At 44.3% G+C, this 21,882-nt stretch overlaps 1 protein-coding gene across 1 annotated transcript in view; it reads right to left on the bottom strand.

Annotated features, from left to right (window-relative positions):
* The window catches only part of LOC149329874 (uncharacterized), a 109,665-nt gene extending 88,028 nt beyond the window's left edge, over positions 1–21,637 (bottom strand). The window contains exon 1 of the mRNA XM_089559672.1: positions 21,311–21,637. The gene's annotated coding sequence lies outside the window, so the exon portion shown is untranslated. The remainder of the gene's footprint in view (positions 1–21,310) is intronic.
* Between the last annotated feature and the right edge of the window lie 245 nt (positions 21,638–21,882).

Here is a 21,882-nt window from a genome sequence, read left to right as displayed (position 1 = left end):
AAACGGTGTTTGCTGACACTAGGTGCTGAACACACAGTACTAACGTCGTTTACGAATGTTTGGGCTTAGGCAGCGCGTTTTCTTAAATGTTCGTAATTTTACGATGATGCTAACGCCTTGTGCGGAAACTTCGGAGTTATGTTAAGAGATGCGTGGCTGACTGCTTCGACCATTTTAGTCCGGACGACCGCAATGCTGTACGTGCTGGTATTATGGTCGGATAGTTTGTTTTCTTTTTTCTTTCAAGGATAAGATCAGACGAAGCAGCAATTTGGCTGCCAAGCCATCATCGGTCTTTATTATGCCTGCTGTCGTCACTACTTCACTACACTAGGTTAGTAAAGTGCTTACTGTGGCTGCCAGGTGTTGCCCACCGATAGTAGATTAGGCAATAAATGTTTCTGGAATCCCGCATACCAAAAATTCCATGGAAACATTAGAAAGGGTATTGGACTTCTCCTACATGTGGATTCCACTGTTTATAAAGAAAAATAATATTCGGCGTCCATATGTCGTTCTTGGAGCATTTAGTAGTCGATTCTTTTTTATTCGTACGCTTGCAAGATTAATGCAAAAACGATGTGCACGCATAACAAGCAATTACGAAGCACTTGAGAGGTTTTGAACCGTGAACAATTTTCTCACTCTACCAGCGTACGGTATGGTGGGAATGTTCCACAGATATCTTCCACCTGCTTCTGGGAATACTGTCAATGCTGTAAATGTGTTATATACCGTAGAGGAATGGTTGTGAGGACCGTTTTAAATTTCCGTGGCTACGAGGAGAGAATAACATAGCTGGCAATTTCAACACCATATGCTGAGACTGCGTCTTTGTTTTAAGGTTGAGTATGAGTCTTAGATCGGAATTTAAGGTCTTGCTGATGCAGTTATGTTAGCCTACTCACAATGTGGGATTTGTCAAAACAGCTTTAGGGTCACAACACAATTTTTTTTTTCAAGTAGCGCTCGTTTATGTTCATCGTCCTTCAGTCTTTGTCCCAATTTTAGCGCTCCTGAAATGGCAATGCTGCACTAACGATCCTATGAATGATTACATGTCACAGGTACATATCTCTTAAAGTTTTGATCGTACTATTTTTGGAGGACAGGTACGGGCTGCAAGATGCCAGCCACATTGATTTATATAATTTTCTTGTTTTATTGGGACAGCATGCCATTTAGATTTCAGAAGTGATCGTCACATATCGAGCCGCTCCTTTGTGCTTTCAGCTATGTCGGTAGCTGATAAAACATAAGCGAAAAAAAAGGCGCGGCTCAGGAAATGGCACTAAAAGCACTGGAAGCAACTGGGCTTTCAGTATTTGAATAATGAATTCCCTTCGCTAGAAAACCTCTTCGCGAATATTTTTTTTTCCCTGCAGGACTTGCAGGGCACACCCACGCAACTTGAACCCCCATAGGTTGCCTGAATCCCTCTAGAGAGTGCACTGTATTCCAGGGAGATAAGAAGACTTGCTTCCGGCCCTGTTCTCCTTTCTTTTTTTTTAATGCATTTCAAACTTTTGTTCACCGGTGCCCCCGGAGAGAGTTCCTGTCTGGATAGCAAAGACTCAAACAGGCAGGATAGATGCAGAACATAAGATAAACAAGGACATGCTCCAAATACATTCACGCAAGTAGCTGAGAGGCGACCTGGTCCTTTTCAAAGTGCTCTCATTTGTTCTGGCATCAAAATGTTCAGCCAACCTTTTATCGCATAGTTAGATGAGTACTATTCACGAAACTTGGTAGCTTCTATGTGCCGGCGACATGGCTTCGTCAACGTGAATCCAATTTAGCGAACTACGAAAGCGTGGACCATGCTTGATTGCACCAAGCTGCTCTCACGCTCTCTGCGCAGTTGGGGCTGAATTGTGCGGACCTATGCTTCCCGTCTTTTGTGTTCGTGTTTGAGCCATGCGCGTCTGGTTTTACGACTTTGGGAGTTAGGCCTTTCACAAATGAAGGGAGACTGTCTGTCCGAAACGGAGCGGGTACCGGAAACTGAAAGGAGACAGAAGCGGATCAAAACGGATTAAAAGTTTCAGGTTAAATCAGGAAACTAGAAGGGAAGTTACTGCGAGGAAATTAGATGTTCACTACTTTATCTTGGGGTTAATTTCCGCAGAGAAATTCTGTTCCATTGTCTTGATGATTTCGTGAACTTCTCCCTTCCCTTTCAGAGTTATCAACATTGTTCTTCACCACGAAATTTGTGTTTTTTGGTTTGACGGCTCCTCAACTAGTTTCTGTATTTCTGTTTTCACTGGCACAAATGGTTTCCTTGCACAATACCACGTTGCTTTTTTCAGATGTCTTTTCTTTGTCAATATTTAGCATACATAGTTCAAGGTATATTTTTTTTACCGTTTTTTTATTTCCTCAGCAGAGAAAGTTGGTTTCATCAACTTAATGTTGCTGGTATTTTGCGTCAGCCAGCGGCGAATGTAGGAACTGTTAACACCTAGAACTAAAAAAAAGTATACAAAGCGCTCGTCCTGTTCCCTTCCTCGTCCGTGTCCCCGTTTTGCGCTCTCATGTCTTTCGCGAATAGAAAAATTACTCAGAATCGAAAAACTTGCCTCCCCAAAAAATCCTTACTAAAAAAACCTCTTGTTCTACCCGAAGTGCCTCAAAGAAGAGCATAATTTCTTTATAGCATAAATTTTATTTTTCGCTTTTTGACGCGTTTGTGACATGTTCTAATTTACTAAATTCGGCGCTTTAGAATTACCAGTTGGCCTATGCGGAAGTCATGGGATACGCATACTACGCTCGTGGTATTGCAAGCATTTCATTACACAGCTTCTTCTCCATTATTTTTTTTTTATTGTTAAATCCTCTCATCGCTGGGTAGGACTGCTTACATTTTTTACTGTTGAGTTGAAATTCTTTTCCTCAGAGTGTCTTAATTTGCAGTATTTTGTAGTTACCGCATTAAGTAAAAAAAACCTTTTGAGTTTGAGTTGTCTGGTTTTACTGCACGCAAATGTCATTCTTAATCTTTTTGATAATAAAGTTTGATTGATTGATTCATACACCCCTTCCATTCTCTGCATAACCTTCTGGAACGGTTAGTTACGTAATGCGCAAAATACACATAAGAAAGACAGGTCGGCATGACATTGGCCCAGCAAGAGCGATGAAACACTTGACAACATAAAAAAACCTTTCAAGTAGCGCACGTGATTATGGAGAAATGAGGTTATTTGCAGGTGTTTCATTACATGCAGCTTCACATATTTAATTTAAGCGCTGCCAGCTTGAGCCGCTCCTGACCTTAATTACACGATAAAATCCTCAGCGCCAAGGTTACATAAGCGTCAAACGCTCCACATTATTTTCTTGAAGAACTCTGAGGCGCCTGTCGGGGCTGGTTGTTAAAAATAAAAAGACAGAGTTTTAGTGACTTAACTGCTAAAGGTACCAGTTGGCTGTTTACAACTTTCCTTTCCCCGGCTTTCTTGTAACCTTTGTTTTCTCCGCTTGTTGTTTTAGGCTAAAAGTTTTGAGATTCAGTAGCGAAGAGAATAACCGCTGTAGCTTTTAAGGTACGGCGGAGGAATCCATAGGACTGTTTCTTTAGTTTTTTTTTTAGGGTGACGCCACGTATGATCTCACAACTTCGCACCACGCTGATTATACAGAATGCCAATCACTGATAGGCGGTAAGACAATGAAGTTTCTAGTGACATCACCGTGTCCATCCATCCATGTCTTTATGGAGGGATATAATGAATAAAAATTTCACGGGCACTTCTATTTTCATTATGCCTTGGCAATGGGATATCATTAGTGGCTCTTGGTGTCATTGCCGGAGGTGACGTCGCTTTCCTCCAGCCAATGGAAATGCTCCAGCATGATGACGTCACTTTATCAAGCCAGTGGGATTGGTTTGCTCTGGATACGCCTCTTCCATTCAGCCAGCGGAAATGTTCCTTTGTGACAACGTCACTACCCTCCAGCCAATGATCGCATTTTATGATTGACAAGGCATTTATTAAGTCAACGGTTGTGAATGGTGTGTGTTCAGCCCCGAGAGGTACGCAACACTCCGACCGGCATGGTGATCACTCACAAGACCCCCGCTGTGGCTAAAGTTAACCTCACCACCAACGGGAAACATTCAGTTAAATATTAGAGCGTTGGCTTAAAAGAATGCTTTCCACAGCAAGAAATGTGAGAATGGCACATTTGACAGCCAAGTCGCCATTTTGCTCAAGTCATGCATCAGACGAGCAGTGACCTGGTAAATACATTTTAATAATGAGTAGTGTCGTCGTTAGAATGATTTTAATCACAAAATCTCCACTTGATTGATTGCGTGTTCAAACTAATCACCTTTCCTTAGCTTCCTTACAGTTTAATTTTTACAACTTCTTATAATTAGTAAACTCTCATTTGGCTTTTTAATCCTATTTTTTCTTTGTGTATACTGTTCCTTCTATTTAATTTTTTACCCGTCACTTTAGTGACCCTTTGTTGTAATGCATTATAGTCCGCTGTGGAGTAGTCCACAGACTCGTCTAGACCGCTCGAACCGGGCACCGGACAGCACAATTACGTCTCCAGGGTGGAAATTTGGGCAAGTCGGTAATGATCCATTACACAAGGGTAGCGCAAAACCAGAACGACGGACAAAAGGGGAGAGAACACACACCCACAACAAAGGCGCTAACTTCCGACTGATGAAGAAAGCCAAGACCAACCAAGTGAACGGAACCTGAGCAAAAATAGCGCATGCGCTGACCTAAGAGAAAAAATAGATCCTAAAAAGATGCGATAAAAAATGGGAGATCACGGATGTTTTGAACCGAAGAAGGCAAGCTCTCGTTTAAACGAGGAAATGGACGGTGTACTAACACAGTTATTTTGTAAGGCAGCAATCTGTGCAGCTTCCACAATTTCGCGAGTTAGCTTATCTCTGCGACTGAGAACGGCAACGACTGAGAATTTATCCAAAAAAGGCACGCACTTGCAATCTTTGCAATAGAAAGCTAGATTGCTGCAGGTTTATGTCTTCATGTTGTTATTATATACCGGCAGCAATCTAGCTTTCCATTGCAAATATTGCAAGTGCGTGCCTTTTTTGGATAAATGCTGAGTCGTTGCCAAGAGTAGAGATAAGCTAACTCGCGAAATTGTGGAAGCTTCCCAGATTGCTGCCTTACAAGACAACTGTGTTTGTGCACCGTCAATTTCCTTGTCTAAACGAGAGCTGGCCTTCTTGGTTTGAAAACATCCGTGATCTCCCATTTTTTGTCGCATCTTTTTTCGATTTATTTTTTTCTATTAGGTCAACGCATGCGCTACTTTTGCTCAGGTTCCGTTCACTTGGTTGGTTTTGGCTTTCTTTGTCAGTCGGAAGTTAGCGCCTGTGTTGTGGGTGTGTGTTCTCTCCTCTTTTGGCCGTCATCCTGGTTTTACGCTACTCTTATGTTATGGACAATCACGTCATTTACGACTTGTCTAGAGCGCCAAACCTGGCCATATTGTTCATCTACGTTACCATAGGTCACGATTAACTCATCTTTTTGAAGACTGTATCGGGACCACAAGAAAGTGGATTATACATGAGCGAAGCTGCATGTATCGTGTATCGCCACAGCTCTTCAAGAACACCGTCCAGTATAGGTTACTGAAGGGCCGAAACCTAACAGCGCGGACAAAGAAGAGATCATAACCTTCCCATTGCGGGCTTCCATTCAGTAAATGCTTTTCTAAATGTACTCACAGAGCTCTAAGCCGGTGAGCACCACCGCACCTATGGCGCTGGCTGTAATGCTGGCGGCAGAGCACGAAGTGCATTTAGAAAAGTTTTAAACTCCTGCAAGAGAGAGACAATGAGTACGAACAGGAGTACGCGATAGACTTTGGGCACCCCTCCCTACAATTTCTGTCATTCGGTGGTCTGTTTAACTTTCGTCAAAAGAATTGAGTGTTTATTTTTTTGTTTCAGCCCCTCTTTGGAACGAACCACCACTTAATCTGAGGCCTGAGGCCCAACCGAACGCCTTAAATTTCTCATCATTACTTCTGAAGCGCCCCTTTAAGAAACCCCGTTCGGTCCGGCTCTTTGTGCTTTAGAACAAATGTGCAAGGTTGCTGAATCGAAGACGAAAGACATCCATCATTTCCAAACTGCGAGTTAAAAGAGCTTGATAAAGAAGTCGATGAGGATGAACTTCCTTTTCGCCCGTGGCGCAAAAGGGAAGAATTACTTAGCAAAATAAAAAGAGCAAAAGAGTCAATGTGTGGTGGTCTTCGATCGCCACATGAGCTGGAAATCGACCACTCTAAGACAAAAAGATAGTACTGAAAAGCGTATCGAACACTGCAGGTTCAATCACATCCCAAAAACCGAATTGCAGTTTCGCGTGTTTTCAAGCCATTGCCATCATTAATATGATCATATCGATTGATGCGTGTGTAGGGCTAGGACCTCTCATAATGCTCTTCAATTTACCCTTTGCCAGCCACGGACCCGCTATTCAAACATAGTAGTAGTAGTAGTAGAAGACGTTTATTCGGCCAAAATTTACAGGCCGAGCATATCGACCGCCTGGGCGACCAGAAGTCGCTGTTCTTCCTCCCCTTCAGCGCCAAGCCAGTCGAGCCAGGTGGTGATAGATAAAGAAGGTGGGGGGTAGGAACCCGACTGCTGAGTAGCCGGGCAATAGAAGAGGCAATGGGCAAGGTCCGCATAGATACAGGGGCAGTTGGGACAGGAAGGGTCCGATCGATAGCGATAGAGAAAGAGGCGAGACGGGGTGATGATTGCATTCATTTGAACGTGCCGAAGAAGGCGAGCCTCCGGCACTGTGAGTGATGGATGAGGGGGAGGGTAAAGGCGTTTGTCGAGGCGGAGCTCGAGGTAGACCTCTTTTATGGTGCGGCGAAGGGTGAGTCTCCCACCGCCCTCCGAGGGCTTGGGCCAGGGGATCAACGGTGCCCGGAAAAGTGTGTCACGGGCGAGCTGATGAGCCAGCTCATTGCCGTCAATCCCTGAATGCCCAGGGACCCAGCGGAGGAAAACGATGGAAGGCTGCAAAGCGGAGACCGCTCGTTCGACCTCCTGTTGAAGAGAAGGGGTTAGGGTGCGTTTCTGTATGTGGTGTATAGCGGCTTGTGAGTCTGAATAGACTGTGTACTCTTGAAGAGAGGGAAGGAGGGCAAATGACTGGAGGGCATGCGCAATGGCGAGGACCTCGAGGGACAATGCATCCGGAGGGCGTAGAAACGGCCGGCTGGTGTGAGTTTCAGGAGCGGGGAGGTGGGGGTGGTACAGGGCGTAGCCGCAGGAACCTCGAGGAGCCACGAAGGAGGCATCCGTGTAAGCTACACCCTGGGTATCAAAGAGAGGGGAATGGTGCTGTGCGGCCGCATGACGACGGCCGGCGTGCAGAACGGGGGACATGTTGGACGGAAGGGGGAGGATCCGAAGATTGGGAGCCGGGGTGGGAATAGGAGAGGTAAACGGGGCGCAGGGAATGGGCGAGATACCCGCTTGAGTCAGTAACCACTGACCCTGACGGGTAAGAGAAAGCCGGGCAATCTGCGAGTCATGATGGAGAGAGAGCAGAGAACGGAGAGGATGAAAGAGGCCTGTTGCAAAGATCTTTGCAGTAGAGGTAGTGATAGGGAGGTTGAGAGCTGCCTTGTAGAGGCACACAAGGGCAGTCTCAAGAGCGTTAAGTTGAGTCTGAGTGAAGGAAACGTAGGGTGCAAAGTACAAGACCTTGTTGAGGGCCAGCGCGCGGGCAACTCGGCACGCATGAGCCTCGTGGAGACCTGAACGCCGAGTGACCACGCGCCGCAGGAGGTGAGTTACGGAGTGGCAGGTGGTGACAGCACGGTGGAGGGCTTGATTCAAACATAAATTTCAAATCAAATCTTCGTAGTTAACTTTCGGCCAGCCTTGCTATGTTCTCTCCCCGTAAAATGCTCTTTTTTCCTTAAGAGACCTACTGTTAGCTTATCACTTATTTACACAGGCCTCACGAGTCAATTGTTTTCTCTTGATATTAGCTCTGCTGCCGTTAACTTAGTTCGTTGATCAACTGAAAGTTGCCCCTATCATGTATTTATTTATTTATTTTATGTAAAATGCATGGTACTGTCCGTCGGGCAATCTAAAAGGAGGAAATTAGTCTCCTGACGAGGCCCTGGCCCCACTGGGCGTAACAGCAGCGGGTACAAAATACATATAGGAACTGCGTGTGCAAGTAGGAAAAATAATCATCACCGTACAAAATATAAACATGAAGCACGTGTAAAAATAAATACGTGTTATTTTTGACACTGTATACAAAGCAAAAAAATCAGAACACAACAACATTGCAAGTACATATCTTGGCCAGTGATTTGTATTTGCCTCTTTGTTTGAAGTGAAAAGAGGTTAATCTGCATTTGAAAGTTCACAAGTTTCCACATATTCTAGCGATCTCGAGGATAACTGGGAAATTATTGCATAATTTCATGGTTGTTAATCAAGCATCTGTTAAGCATAATTTATTCATGGTTTTTTACCGCTAAGGAAGTACTACGCAAATTATGGTCACTATCTCTACTATATAATGAGTAACAAGTATGATGGAAATGCTTGATTGCTGAGAAAATATGTACACAGATAGTTTTTGTCCGTATATATCGTGAAAAGTTAGGACACTATATGTTGCCATGAGCGTTACAGAGCCTAAATATCCTTTATATAATGCTCTATTTCCCTTCAATGCATTGCTGATGGTCGGTCGTTATCAGTCTTAAATCCAGTTCACCAACTTAGGAACAGAAATTAAAGTGTGAATGTGCAGGTTACGAAAAAAAGCTGTTTTTTGAGATTGACAGGTTTCGAAGGCAGCTTAACTTTCAAATGCACCTCTCTGCTTTAATTTTTATGCCTTCCGCCGCCGCCATGGCTGTGTGGTTTTGGAGCTCGGCTGCTGTCTCGAAGGACGCGGTTCAATCGCTGCCGTGGAGGTCGAATTTTGATGGAGGCGAAATCCTAGAGGGCCGTGCACTGTGCGATGTCACTGCACATTAAAAAACGCCAGGTGGTCAAAATTTCCGCAGCCCTTCACTACGACGTCCCTCATAGCCTGAGTCGCTTTGGGACGTTAAACCCCATAAACCAAACCAATCTTATGCCTTCCCTATGGTAAGACCATGTTAGGTTCGTCTGAAAAGTAGTATCCTAGTATTAATGACTACCTACACGCTCAAGCTATGCATTAGTATAGGGGATATTTACACTGACGACAACAGGCTTCTTTTCTGCAGAAAAGGCGATGTATTTTCCTTTGTTTTTATTAATTTCAAGCTTGTTTGCAGGTACCCATAAACTAAGCTTATGCAGCCACATGCTTGATGTGGCCTCAAGTTCTTCAAGGCGCTATCCTAAAAAAAATACTTTTATCGTCAGCGTACAGCAACGCCTCGCCCGCTGTCGAAATGTTAACGATGTCATTTATGTACGCATTGAGTAGCAACGGGCCGAGTATAGAGCCCCCTATGAAGCCACGTAATTCTGAATCTTATGTAAAGCTTTATCGCAAAGTTAGTTATTTTAGCCTTCAGGCTAATACTGAAAGGCTCTCCGCCTATCGTTTTCTGGGCAGTCGGCAATGGCTAACGAACCGGTAACTAGGTGGACGCTTTGAATTAAATGTAAAAACAGCTAATATTTTGTTTTGCCTCATTGACATTGCTGGTGCTTGCGGTGTTACCCCGGGTATCGAAATTCGATGTTTATCACTTGCTATAACCATATCCTCATCCGATAACAGTAGATATCTTTAATGGATAAACCGAAATTAACCACAGCGCAAAACACGGGAGGAAGCGATAATAAGGACTCTACGTTTCAACAAGCTGAAAAGCGTTCATCCGAGAATAAGCAGAGACCAGTCTCGCTAAAGTACCTTCTCCCTACAATTGTTGCCCTATCTTTGTGTCATCTCGCCAAGGTCCGCTACCGGGTGCGCTTGCGCTATTCTATTTATTTCAGGGCGTAGTGTGATGTTTTATTTAAAGCTCTGTAGTTTCAGAGTTCCTCCTGTTAATCAGAAGAAAGTCCCTGTCGATCTCAAATATTCAGGGTGCCCAGACCGGACACGCACTCCACAAGCGAGGAGAGAGTGCAGCGCGTCCTTCCAGCATAAAGCGCATCCTTTTTGTCGTACACAAAGGCGGGAAGCCACCGGTCTACAACTAAAAAAAAATAAACTTTAATGGAAGCACCATTCTGTAGAGAGTGATCATCCAAGACCGTGAGATGGATTGGGCATCATGGTTTGCGCGAAGTTTCTCACGTCATCGCTCACCAACTGGCCAGAAATTACAATTGGTTACCACTGAGTAGGTGTGATAATCTGGTGCTTAGCACAAATTCGCGGGTTCCACACTGCCCCCGGCAGCCGCGTATCAAGAGGGTAAATGTTGAAGCATCCACCTACTTATGATTCTTGTATCTGTGTGGCACCGATGTCATACGGGACACCTTTATTGAGACCGGAAGCACTTCGCAAACCGGCACGTTTTTGTAATACTCTTATTACCTGCTCTCACCTACAGAGCCACAGCTATTCTTGGACTGTGTCATGATGCATTTGACGTCAAGTGCAGCCCACGTAGATGCCCGGCGAAAGGGCACCAGATTAGGGAAATTTTTTCACAGCTTCAACAAGAATTCTGCGCTACAGGTGCTGCGATAACGTGCAAAGCTGGAAATGACGATGTCACGAAATTCTTTTTGTGCCCCTGCCTCACAAACTTTCGATTCCATATTGAAAAAACAAAAAAAAAAACAGCGCGAAAGATGACGTACGAGGAGAGGCGAGAAACACAGAGCGCTGAGTAACAACTAACGCTGATTAAGAGTTGTTAGTCAGCGCGGTGCTTGTCTCGCCTCTTCTCGTCTGTCGCAATTCGCGCTGTTTGTTTTTTCAGTATGGCAGTTCAGAACCATAACCCAGCTTTCCGTACTCCAGAAGTTACGATTCAACTGGGACCGGCAAATTGTCCGTTGTCTGCAGCATTGGTGAGCGGTGCATTTTGCGGAGTTAACCTAGGGACCGCACAAGGCACGCGAATAAACAGTCTTGAAAGGGGTTAGAGACAGACAGAGAAACAATCATGTATATGAAATGGTGGATGGAAATAAAGAAGAAAAGGGCTGGGGCAGGGCCTGTAATGCGAAGGCGAGATAAGCGATGGTCGTTAAGGGTAACGGAGTGAATACCTAGACAATGCAAGAGCAGCAGGAGGCGGCATAAAGTTAAATTGGCGGATGCGACAAATTCGCTGGGATAGCGTGGCTGCAGCCGACGCAGGATCAAGGTTAACTGAAGCGATATGAGAGAAGCTTTTGTTCTGCAGTGGCGTAATGAGGCAGACGATGGCCGTCATGATTACGTGGGGTTAACGTCACAAAGAGAAGGGTTAGGGTTCGGGTTAGTGAGTAATCGATAGGAGGTTCCATAGCGCACAACAAAGAAGGGACACAACACGAGCGCTAATCTGCCTCTCCGATCGAAGAGACTTGCAGGCCCGGCACTTTATGATGTCCATGCGCTGTTTTGGGGTATTTCCTTTTTCTACTAGTCAGGCGAAACGGGTCTGCAAGATTCTTCGGTCGGAGTGGCACATTAGTGCTCGTCTTGTGTCCCTTCTTTGTTGTGCGCTATGTAATCTTATGTCACAAGGAGACATACGGCCTCTCAAGGATGACATAGTGGAGAGCTTCGGAGTGATGTCGACCACCCAAGGATTTCAGCTTGAGCTAACATCACAATGTTTCACGATGTTGAGGCATTTCTTCATCGTCGACACGCGTCAACAGCAGCAGGGATTAAACATGCGTCCTCGGATTGAGGAGCGGAGCGCTCTTAGCACTGAGCCACCATCCATTGTGGGGTGGACAGAAGAAAGAAAAGGCAGGGAGGTTAAACAGGCAGTGCTGGGTTGGCTGCCGCACAAGTAGGAAGGTGGTTAAAAGAGGCAAATGAGAAAGAAAGAAATGAAAGCGATCAATGGGAGCACTGCAGCGTGAATTCGCAGGATGCATCCAGAATAAGTAGTAAAGTAGCCTCAGCGTTCATCATAGTGTGGTGCGAAGCCTTATCGTTTAAAAATTCAGAAGTTAAAGCATCGGCTGCCGTAAAAGACAATGAAATCGGTTCCCCGGTCGCGCATATATTCGCTTTATTGTATCAACTGTCAGATTAGTCGCTTGGCGTAGATGTTGAACACTACTATTCTCTGTTTGTGAGAGACAGGTTGCGGTTTAGACAACTGACAATATTACCATCCATTTCTTCTATGCCCACTTAGCCACCTTTGTATAGTGATCAATGGCGTAAACGGTAATCGGCAGCTTAACGCCCTGCATTCTTAGAACGGAATGTAATATCTGTCAGAGCGCTGTTTCGTTCCGCGAAAGGTTAATTTAAAATATTTGTCACCTATTTTCCAGTAGTTTGCCGTCAAAGCATGCCGAGTGGCTAGGCGTCGAAGCAAAAATTTTGCGCGGAAACCTAGTTAGAACACCGTTAACAAATTACCCGAGCTCTCCCGGTTCCAACGATGCAACCTTCTGGATGTACACCTGAATCATTCTCTACTTGCAAGGAAAGGTATAAAAAAAGTACGGAGAGCACTTAAAATTTGTTAAGTGCTTTGAATACAAAAGCTCCGTGTCGTTGTGAGCTCTGTTGCATGGATCAATGAAATTTCCTTTTTAATGACACACCTGGAACCACCTGGAGCCACCGCAGTGGCTCAGTTGTTATGGCGCTCGACTGCTGACCCGAAAGACACGTGTTCGATTACGGCCGCTGCGGTCGAATTTCGTAGGAGGCGAAATCCTGGAGGCCCGTGTGCTGTGCGATGTTAGTGCACACTATGAGTAATGAGTAATTACTCCCTATTACAAATCTACTCCACCTTGGGGGATTCCCCTAAATATTTGGTCAACACTGTTCCCACTTCGAGTTATTGATCAATTCGCTCTCGCCCTACCATAAGCTTGCCGTCCAGGTTAGCTCAATTGGTAGAGCGACTGCTCCGGTGAAGCGGTGGTCCCGGGTTCGAACCCCGGCCTAGGACGAATTTTTCTTTAAGTGCGAAGTTTATGAGAAAGCTGTATAGCTTTCCTCGGGTGGATGTCAATGAGTAACTACTCCCTTATTAGTGCACACTAAGAAACCCAGGTGGTCGAAATTTGCCGAGCCCTTCACTATGGTGTTCCTCATAGCCTGTGCTACGGGACGTTAAACCCCATAAAACAAAAACTGAATCCAATGACACACCTACTGGTTAGCATACAGTCGTAAGGAAACCCATACGCTATCCTCATCTTTATTCGCGATGCACTAACGAGATTTTATAGTCTATGTGTAGCGTGCTTGCCTTGCAATGTGAATGTCCTTTGTTGAAATCTCCACACTTTCGGAAGAAATTTTATTTTTATTTGCTGTAGCCGTAGCTATCTCATAATCTACTGCCGACATCATGCAAAGCATGGAATTTCCTGCCCCGGAAGGTGTCGGACGCCGGCTTTCGCGCAGATGGGAGATCAAATGTTTTCACAATAATAAGTAGCTCTGGAACGCACGGTGAGTAACCGTAATGCTGCTCATGCGTTTCAGGCTACCAAATATCGAAGAAGGCGCAGTACAGATGCCGTCTACTCCTCGGGATATTCGATGAAGAGGATCTCGCAGATTTCAGGAACGTGAATTTAGCTTTATGTATATAATGTGCGTGCATATGTGGTCGGAATGAAACGTAAAAGTCTATAGCACATAAGTAAGTCTGAAAACTATCTGTCACACTATACTTGCCACAGAACTAAGCTATGTTCATATTTGTAGCAATATTACAGTAAAGAGCGTAAACTGAACAGCAAAAAAAAATCACAAAGTTATGGACTAAGACGTGGTAAGCGGACACAGGGCGTGCCCAGCACAATTCCGACATATTGCGTAACTATTCTGATGAATGGCGATGCCAAGATATGATTTCGGAATGCCTCTGTCAGCTCTCCCGCTTTTTACACGCTAAGTTACGAAGGTCTCCTTGGCAACGCAGGATTTGTTTTTCTCTACTATGACCTGAAAGAAGCAGAAAGCAATAAACTACGCTACAAACGCTAAACGTCCGAATACTCTGCCAGTTTCGCTCATTGAACTTGTCAGCAAAATGCGCTGGATGAAAGGAACAACAATCGGGGAGGGATAGCAAAAGGAATCGGAGGTTAAAAACCTGACGACGTAAGTTTGGTAAGCACACTAAGGGTCGCCTAATTGAATTCTCCTTTCGTCGATTCCCGCGGGAGCAAATACAAGAGCAAGTGATCGACCTTAGGACAACAAGCAGTGAAGATGAAGAGCCAGACCGTGCGCACGAAAACAGGTCGTTTTTTTTATATATACGGAGCGTGACGGAAAGGTTTCCATTTGTGCAATACCAGGACGAACTAGAAAGCATGACGGGACTATCAGAATTTTTTCTTGGTCTCTGCAGCTAAGGAAAACAGAAAAGCCACACGCAAGAAGTTTGCGCCGCAAAACAGTCAATGTCCTGGACGTATTGAATTTATTTTGCTGTTTCTAAAAGAGCTCCTATTCGACAACCCGGCTTTTCATCTGAACCGGCTTTTGAGGCTGGCTAGTATTCTCATTTTGTAAAGCCCTCCTTCGAAAATCAATAACACTATGAGCAAAGAGGTGGCACGGTGAAAGTAATTTGATCTAGAGAACGTCAAAAAGGTCTCGGCAGTATCACTGCTAGTTTTGCAATTTGCGGGGATTGTGTGGCGGAGGCGTTTTCAATCGTAGAAGCCGCTAGTTCGTGTCATTTGCCTGCGGCATCGCTTTTGATCGAAAGTGTTTTTTTTTTCATTCCAAGCCATAAGTTTCGTCAAGCCTAGGCTTTGGGAGAAGTGCTAGTTGGGAAACTTACGCGAACTGAAAAAACCCAGTCGAAGAAGGCTGAGAAGAGATTGGCGAAATAGCCATGACCTGGAAACTTGATACGTGCAAAGTTTGGAGAGATGGGATAAAAAGACTGAACTCAGTCTAACAACCTCATACTGTAAACACAAATGATCATGTGAGTGGCAGTGCACGTGGCATTATTGGACGATAAAGTTGTTCCCTGCTGAATAATTAAACCACTGCTTCGGTGCGGGAACGTTCACTAAAAGTTGCCTGCTCGCTCACTGAGTGCAATCAAGGCCCATGAGAGCTAAGGAAACCTTGAGGTTTTTCATTTGTTCTAAATCACTGTGAATCGACTGATTCCCTGCTATGCCGAAATTACTGACCACAGTACTGACCATGCCATATTAATTCTAGTAATTTTTGCAAAATCCCAAATGCAGAATCGTTGGTATCACTTATGCGCCCTCACTGCACATAAGCATGCATTGTACATCCAAAGTGTACCAATCAGGTGTGTTCATGATGGTGCAGAATCTGTGTGTTGCAAAATAATTTTGTCAAATGGGAAGAGCCTTGCCGTAGGATCATTCTACAGGCCACCTAGTTCAAACAACCCGGAAATATTTCGCAGTGTATCGAGATCGCTGTCAAGCTTATCATCAGATATGATTATTCTGGGAGGCGATTTTAACATGCCTGATGTAGTATGGATCAACCGGCTTCCTGTCGAACAAAGTAGATCAGCGCTACACTCAGCCTTTTATGAGATGATCCGGAACTATGGGCTCTTTCAATTTGTGGATTTTCCGACTCGCTTATGCACAACTAGTGCAAATGTCTTGGATTTGCTTTTTAGCAACCAAAATGGTACAGTTGAATCTGTTACAGTGGCACCGGGAATAAGCGATCATGAAGCTGTTGCCGCCACTGTTTTTTGCAAGAAACCCGAATTTCAGAAAGGGCGTTCAAGAAAAATATTTCTGTACGAGAGAGGGAACTACGATGCTGTAAATAATGCTTTAGTAAATTACTTCCCTTTGTTTCTCAGTTATAGCGAAACGTGTGACGTGGATGGCTTGTGGATCGCATTTAAGACAAGCTTCTCTACTTGATTACAGCGTACGTTCCTTCTAAGACTGTATCAGTGAAGCTACGGGCTGACAAGCCTTGGATTTCAAGGAAGTTACGTAGATCCATCAGAAGAAAGGACACACTGTATAAGAAATATCGTAAAACTAAGAGCCCCTCCTTATTCACAAAACTGAAGTTATTGACGTGTTCGCTTAAGACATAACTTAAAAGTGCTAAGCGTCTTTATCTATCGTCTTCATCGGAAAAGATAAGAGTTAATCCAAAACAAGTGTGGAAGCATATTAAAAATACTAAAAAAGATAACATTGGAATTCCGTCTTTGGTGCACAATAACAGCGTTGTAGCAGACGACTTGAGTAAAGCTGAAATTTTTAATGCGTATTTTCACTCAGTATTTGTCAGTGATCAAGCAGATCTCAATCTAGTCACGCAAAATTTCACACACTTGCCGGAAATGGAAGATGTAATGATAACTGAGACGGGTGTGATGGCGCTACTGTCTAATCTAAATTCCCATTCTGCTCACGGGCCAGACGATATATCTAATCATATTTTGAAGCTATGTGCAATAGAAATAGCTCCATTTTTTGTCACAATATTCAATAAATCCCTGGATTATAAAAAACTCCTAAATGACTGGAAACTTGCGAATGTAACGCCAATACATACAGATGGTGATCGCGCAAATATATGTAATTACAGACCGGTGTCCCTCACCTCTGTTTCTTGTAAAACACTGGAGCATATGATATATTCTGGTCTTATGAAGCACCTTAATGGTAATGATTTCTTCACTACCGCTCAACATGGTTTCCGTTCGGGCCTATCGTGTACAACTCAGCTCACTGAGTTCATCCATGATGTCGCGGAAGGTATAGATAGGGGTGTTCAAATGGACGCAGTTTTTCTTGATTTCCGCAAGGGTTTTGACGTGGTTTCGCATTCTCTGCTCTTAACAAAGGTGTCATATTTAGGTATACCTTGTAGACTTCTTGGATGGATTCAAGATTTTTTGTATGCATGGCAACAGCGGGTACTTATAAACGGTGTCACTTCGCAGTCTGTTCAGGTTTTATCGGGTGTGCCGCAAGGCTCGGTACTTGGGCCTTTGTTATTTCTTGTTTTTGTAAATGATTTGCCGATTGAACTGTGCTCCCGTGTAAGGCTGTACGCCGATGACTGTGTTGTTTACCGTTCTGTCACGTGCGCAAATGATACCATTCTGTTGCAGTCTGACCTTGACAAGGTATGTGCGTGGTGTGACAAATGGAAGATGACTCTCAACGCCAGTAAATGTTCGCTCATGCAGTTCACAAACAAAAAAAGAAGATATGGGGCAACTATAATCTAAATCAATCTGTTGTACAGACAAAGGACAGAGTAAATTATCTCGGTATCACATTTACAGCGAAGTTGGATTGGACCGCACACGTCGATGCGATAACTGCCAAAGCTTCCCGCGTTCTCAACCTTTTTAAAAGAAACTTTACACATACAACTCTACGCCTAAAAGAAACATTGTACGTTACGAATGTCAGGCCAATTCTCGAATATGGATGCGTATGTTGGGACCCGTTCACAAATATTATAAAAGACAAGCTAGAACGAGTTCAAAAGCGGGCAGCAAGGTTCGTAACTGGGAATTATAACTTTAAGGTTAGAAGTTATGAACTTCGGGAAGCTCTTGGTTGGAAGTTAATATCCCACCGAAAAAAAGTTTTTAGAATAAAGTTTCGTACGACATTCACAATAATAAAACAGGAATTAATAAAAGCTTCTATTTAAGGCAACCTCACTACGTTTCGAGTACAAGGGACAATACCATGAAAATTAGAGGGTATAACTGCTGGAATAATACATTTAAATATTCATTTTTTCCCAACACAATAAGTGACTGGAACCTGCTGCCTAATGAAATGTTTGAGAGCGAGAATTTCCAGGCCGCAATTGACCATGCGGTATTGTGATTATGCTGTTATCAGTGTTGGTTCTGCGTCTCGGGTGCAATCAGAATGCTTTTATCTTTTTGGAATTTCTTAACATTTTTCTGTAACTTTTCTTTCTGTTTTGTTCTCTTGTGCTGTATTGAATTTTACTGTTAATGTACTTACCTCCCCCCCCCCTACAATAATGCCTCTCAAGGCGCTGTAGGTACCTTGAATAAAAAAATGCGCCTCTCCCGTAACCGGGAGTAGAGTAAGCATGAAATGTTTACGGGCCTAACACAGGCTCCATTGCTCGGCTTAAGCAGCTGTGACGGTGGCGGCATTGAAGTCCAGGACGATGCAGAAGCGTACGCGGACACGACGAGACGCAGGCCTGACAAGAATGTATATGCAGCGCGTTCGAATACTCCGCGAGCGTGTATACATCTGCCTGCCAGAGGGGGAAAGGGCTTGAAGGCCAAGCGGCCGGTCTTTTACATGCGTGAGTGTGGGACCGCAGCGCCAAACCTTGGGGAGGGAGCGAAAGTTTTCCACCGAAAGCCCTTCTCGCCCTCTTTCTCTAAGCGGCCTTCTCTCAAAGCCCCTAAGAGATCAGGTATGACAACGAAGTGTATTGTGGCATGTATGTGCTTTTTCCACGCGTTATTACAAATCGAAAATTACAATTCCGTGCATTATCAAATGCACAGCTCGACTGATATCTTGATAAACATTGAGAAGAAACTGGCAGCAGTTATTTTTTGTGACTCGTTTGGAGAGCAACCGGCGCTTGTATGCCGGCCCTGTAGGAGGGCTTAGAGAGTCTCGTTAAATCTCGTTAAGTCTCGTACGGTGCCCGGATGTTCTCGTTTCAGAGCCCGGATGAGTGGAATTCAGTGCCCGGATGATGGCTCTCGGTCTCGGCGTGACGTCACCACAATGCCGACAACGGGAGCTAAAAGCATTTCATGCTTAATAAATAAATAAATAAGAAATGAGTTTGGAAACCTTCTCCTTCCCAAGCACAAGTCCAAATGTCTTGGACTAAAATTTTGAATGTTGTAGGGTACTGTTGTGGAAATATTGAAGGTATTGATCCATTCTTGCGATGAGTGGCAAAATCTTTCTTTTAAAGTTTGTACATTGTTCGCATCGAGTAGTTAACGGTGCCCTAGAGGATGCGTAGGGGATGTTTGTGACGGCAACAATGACGTTAATAAGGAATAAAATTGTAAGCAACACTATTGAAGATCTGCTTATAAATTTATTCTTATTGGGAAATCGTATATGTTGAAAAAAATTTCGTTCATGAAGTATTCCTTGTTGCGAAATGCTCTTGTCCAAGCTTTCTGGATATGGATAGAAGCGCGAATATGACAACAGCAATCATCATAATCATCATCACAACTACTTTCGCTGCAGGGCAAACGCTTCTGGCATTGACCTGTCCTCTGTCCTACGCCACTTGCGCCAGCCTTCTCCCCGAATTCTTCCTTCCTTCATCCAGCCACTGCACTCTTCGTACGTTCTCCCTCTCAAAATACACTCCGTTACCCTATAGGAACAGCAGTCATCCGCCCGACCATTGCATCTCCGGGCCATGTTTTTTTTCCTTTTCTTTATTTCAACACGAGTGTCGTAACACGCTTTGGTTCATAAACAAACTCTGCCCTCTTCCGGTCCTCACAACGTCACCCCTTCGATATTCGATTCAATTTGGTTTGCTGCTCCGTACTCCATTTCAATTCACTGTTTTTTCGTTGACCCAAAGTTTTCGAACCGGAGGGGCCTCCCAGCACGATGCAACAGTTGCATATCTTCCTCTCTGAGCAATATTTGCGAGCTTTTACTCATGACCCTAAATTACCTGCCAAATGCGTTCTGCCTCATTAGAATACTCGTAGCTAATTTCTTCTAATGCTTCTGGTCTCAGGTCACTAGTTGGGATAGGCCGATTTAGTTTTCGTACTATTTTCAATACCTCAATATTTACAAGACAGTCAGTGCTGCGCAAATATAAAGTCAATCCGAGGAAAATTTTCATCCAAGAAAAGTTAATTACAGAAAAAAAAATAGTTGTATAGATATTTGACTAGAGATGCAACGTTGCTAGTTTAGCCACGTGCAGCACATTGCATTCTCGTCGGTCTCTAGTATAGAAACACAATGATTTATTTTTCAACGTAAGTAATTACCAGACATGGTAGATGATGAGTACCCTGCACAATCGTAATTAGTGCAACAATCGTTCTCTGCGCCTCACATAGCAATTTCTAACATTTGGAAAATTAAATTCTTTTAAACTCTTGAAACAGAAATTCTTTAGAATGCAATGAATTAGCTCAAGTCGCAGATATTTAGGTCCAGTGCTTAGCGCGAGAAGTTACAATATCTATCTGACACAAGTGGCAGGATCAGATTCCAGATCTAAATAGTTTAACAGCGAAAGCAAAATTCAGTTTTCATCCGGTGTGTACGTTTTTCCGAAACCGATAGACTCAAGACTGCTCTTTAAACAAGTATAGTTCAAATGGTGCGCATCACTAGCAAGCTATAATTAAACTGGCAGTGCAAGCTCGAGCTTAAAAAAGAAATTCTTGAGAATTCAATGACTTTTCTCAATGTCACAAATGTTTAGGGCGGTTGGTTAGCGCAAAAAGTTACAATATCTGTCTGACACAAGTGGCACGATCAGATTCCAGATTTAAAAAGTCTAACCGCGAAAGAAAAATTCGGTTTTCATCTGGTGTCTACTTTCTTTCCAAACCGATAAACTAAAGATTGCTCTTTAAACAAGTATAGTTGAAAAAGTGCTCATCGCCAGCGAGCTATAATTAAACTCTTAGTGCAAGCTCGAGCCAGGGCATGCAAGGAATTGTGGCGCCTTTCACAGCGAGGGATTGCTTCTGCATTCCAATTTCACTGGACTTCAATTTCATGAGAATAAAAACAGCAACCAGAAACTATCATTCAGGAATAAAAGCACTTATCCGACGGGTAGCAACCCTGAGCAAAATCCAATGTCGGAGCGCCCAATCTCGCGTTGTCTGTTCACATAGCGGGAGCGCTCCGTCCTTCTGCACTGCCCGCTCATCGTCGTCTTCTACGTGCCAAAAATCTGTGTTTTCCACTTATTCGAATGTTGTAAAGATTATCTGCACTTTTTTCTGCTACAACAAAGAAAGCGGCCACACCATGACCGCTAAAAAAATTGCTGAACACTCTAGAGATAATATTAACGTACGGATTGGCAAGTGAAAAAGATTAATGTGCTCTGTCCGCGGTTTGACTAGGAAGACGACTGATTGCATTCGATATTTCAATACCACCCGATATCGAGCAACTCACCTGACGCTGCAGTCTCCACAAGTGGCTTACATTTATCACCGGTACATTGATGCACATGTGTCACGGAACAGATGACATAATTCACGTCACTATCTCACAGGCCCTAAATCCAAACGCACAATCCAGTTCCCGAGCGCAACAACCAGCAACAAGTATTCGGTAAAAGCCACCGTAGCCCCTGATGACAGGAGGAAGCTTTCCCGCAAAATGTTTGATGCTCACTGTCTGCGAGTGCGCGGCGTCGAAACTTTGCGTCGCTGCCCTGCGCGCGCGAGCGCGTGTGATGAGGGCTCTCCGAACAGTTAGGCCGCGCAAGGCCGCCGACTTATCCGTTCTAGCGCCAGCGAACAACTGGCTGGAGGGCATGAGTACGCCTTTCCCTCTTTCCCTCTCTCGCCGCACCGATACGTCCCGAATCGGGAAGAGCTCCTCGGGGGCGCCGCGCTCGCCGCTACCGTGGCGCCCTCTGTCTCCTCTCTCTTTCCGTATCCCTCAGTGCCGGTGCGCGGAGCGGCAAAGCAACACTTCTGCCGGTTCCACGCCAGTCGAACGACGCGCCAGCGCCAGTCGCG

This window comes from Amblyomma mixtum, chromosome 9 (assembly GCF_055824585.1).
Source record: "Amblyomma mixtum isolate Tamu chromosome 9, ASM5582458v1, whole genome shotgun sequence".
Taxonomy (NCBI): domain Eukaryota; kingdom Metazoa; phylum Arthropoda; class Arachnida; order Ixodida; family Ixodidae; genus Amblyomma; species Amblyomma mixtum.
The sequence above is the reverse complement of the archived record's forward strand: the minus strand, read 5'-3'. Positions and strand labels throughout refer to the sequence as shown.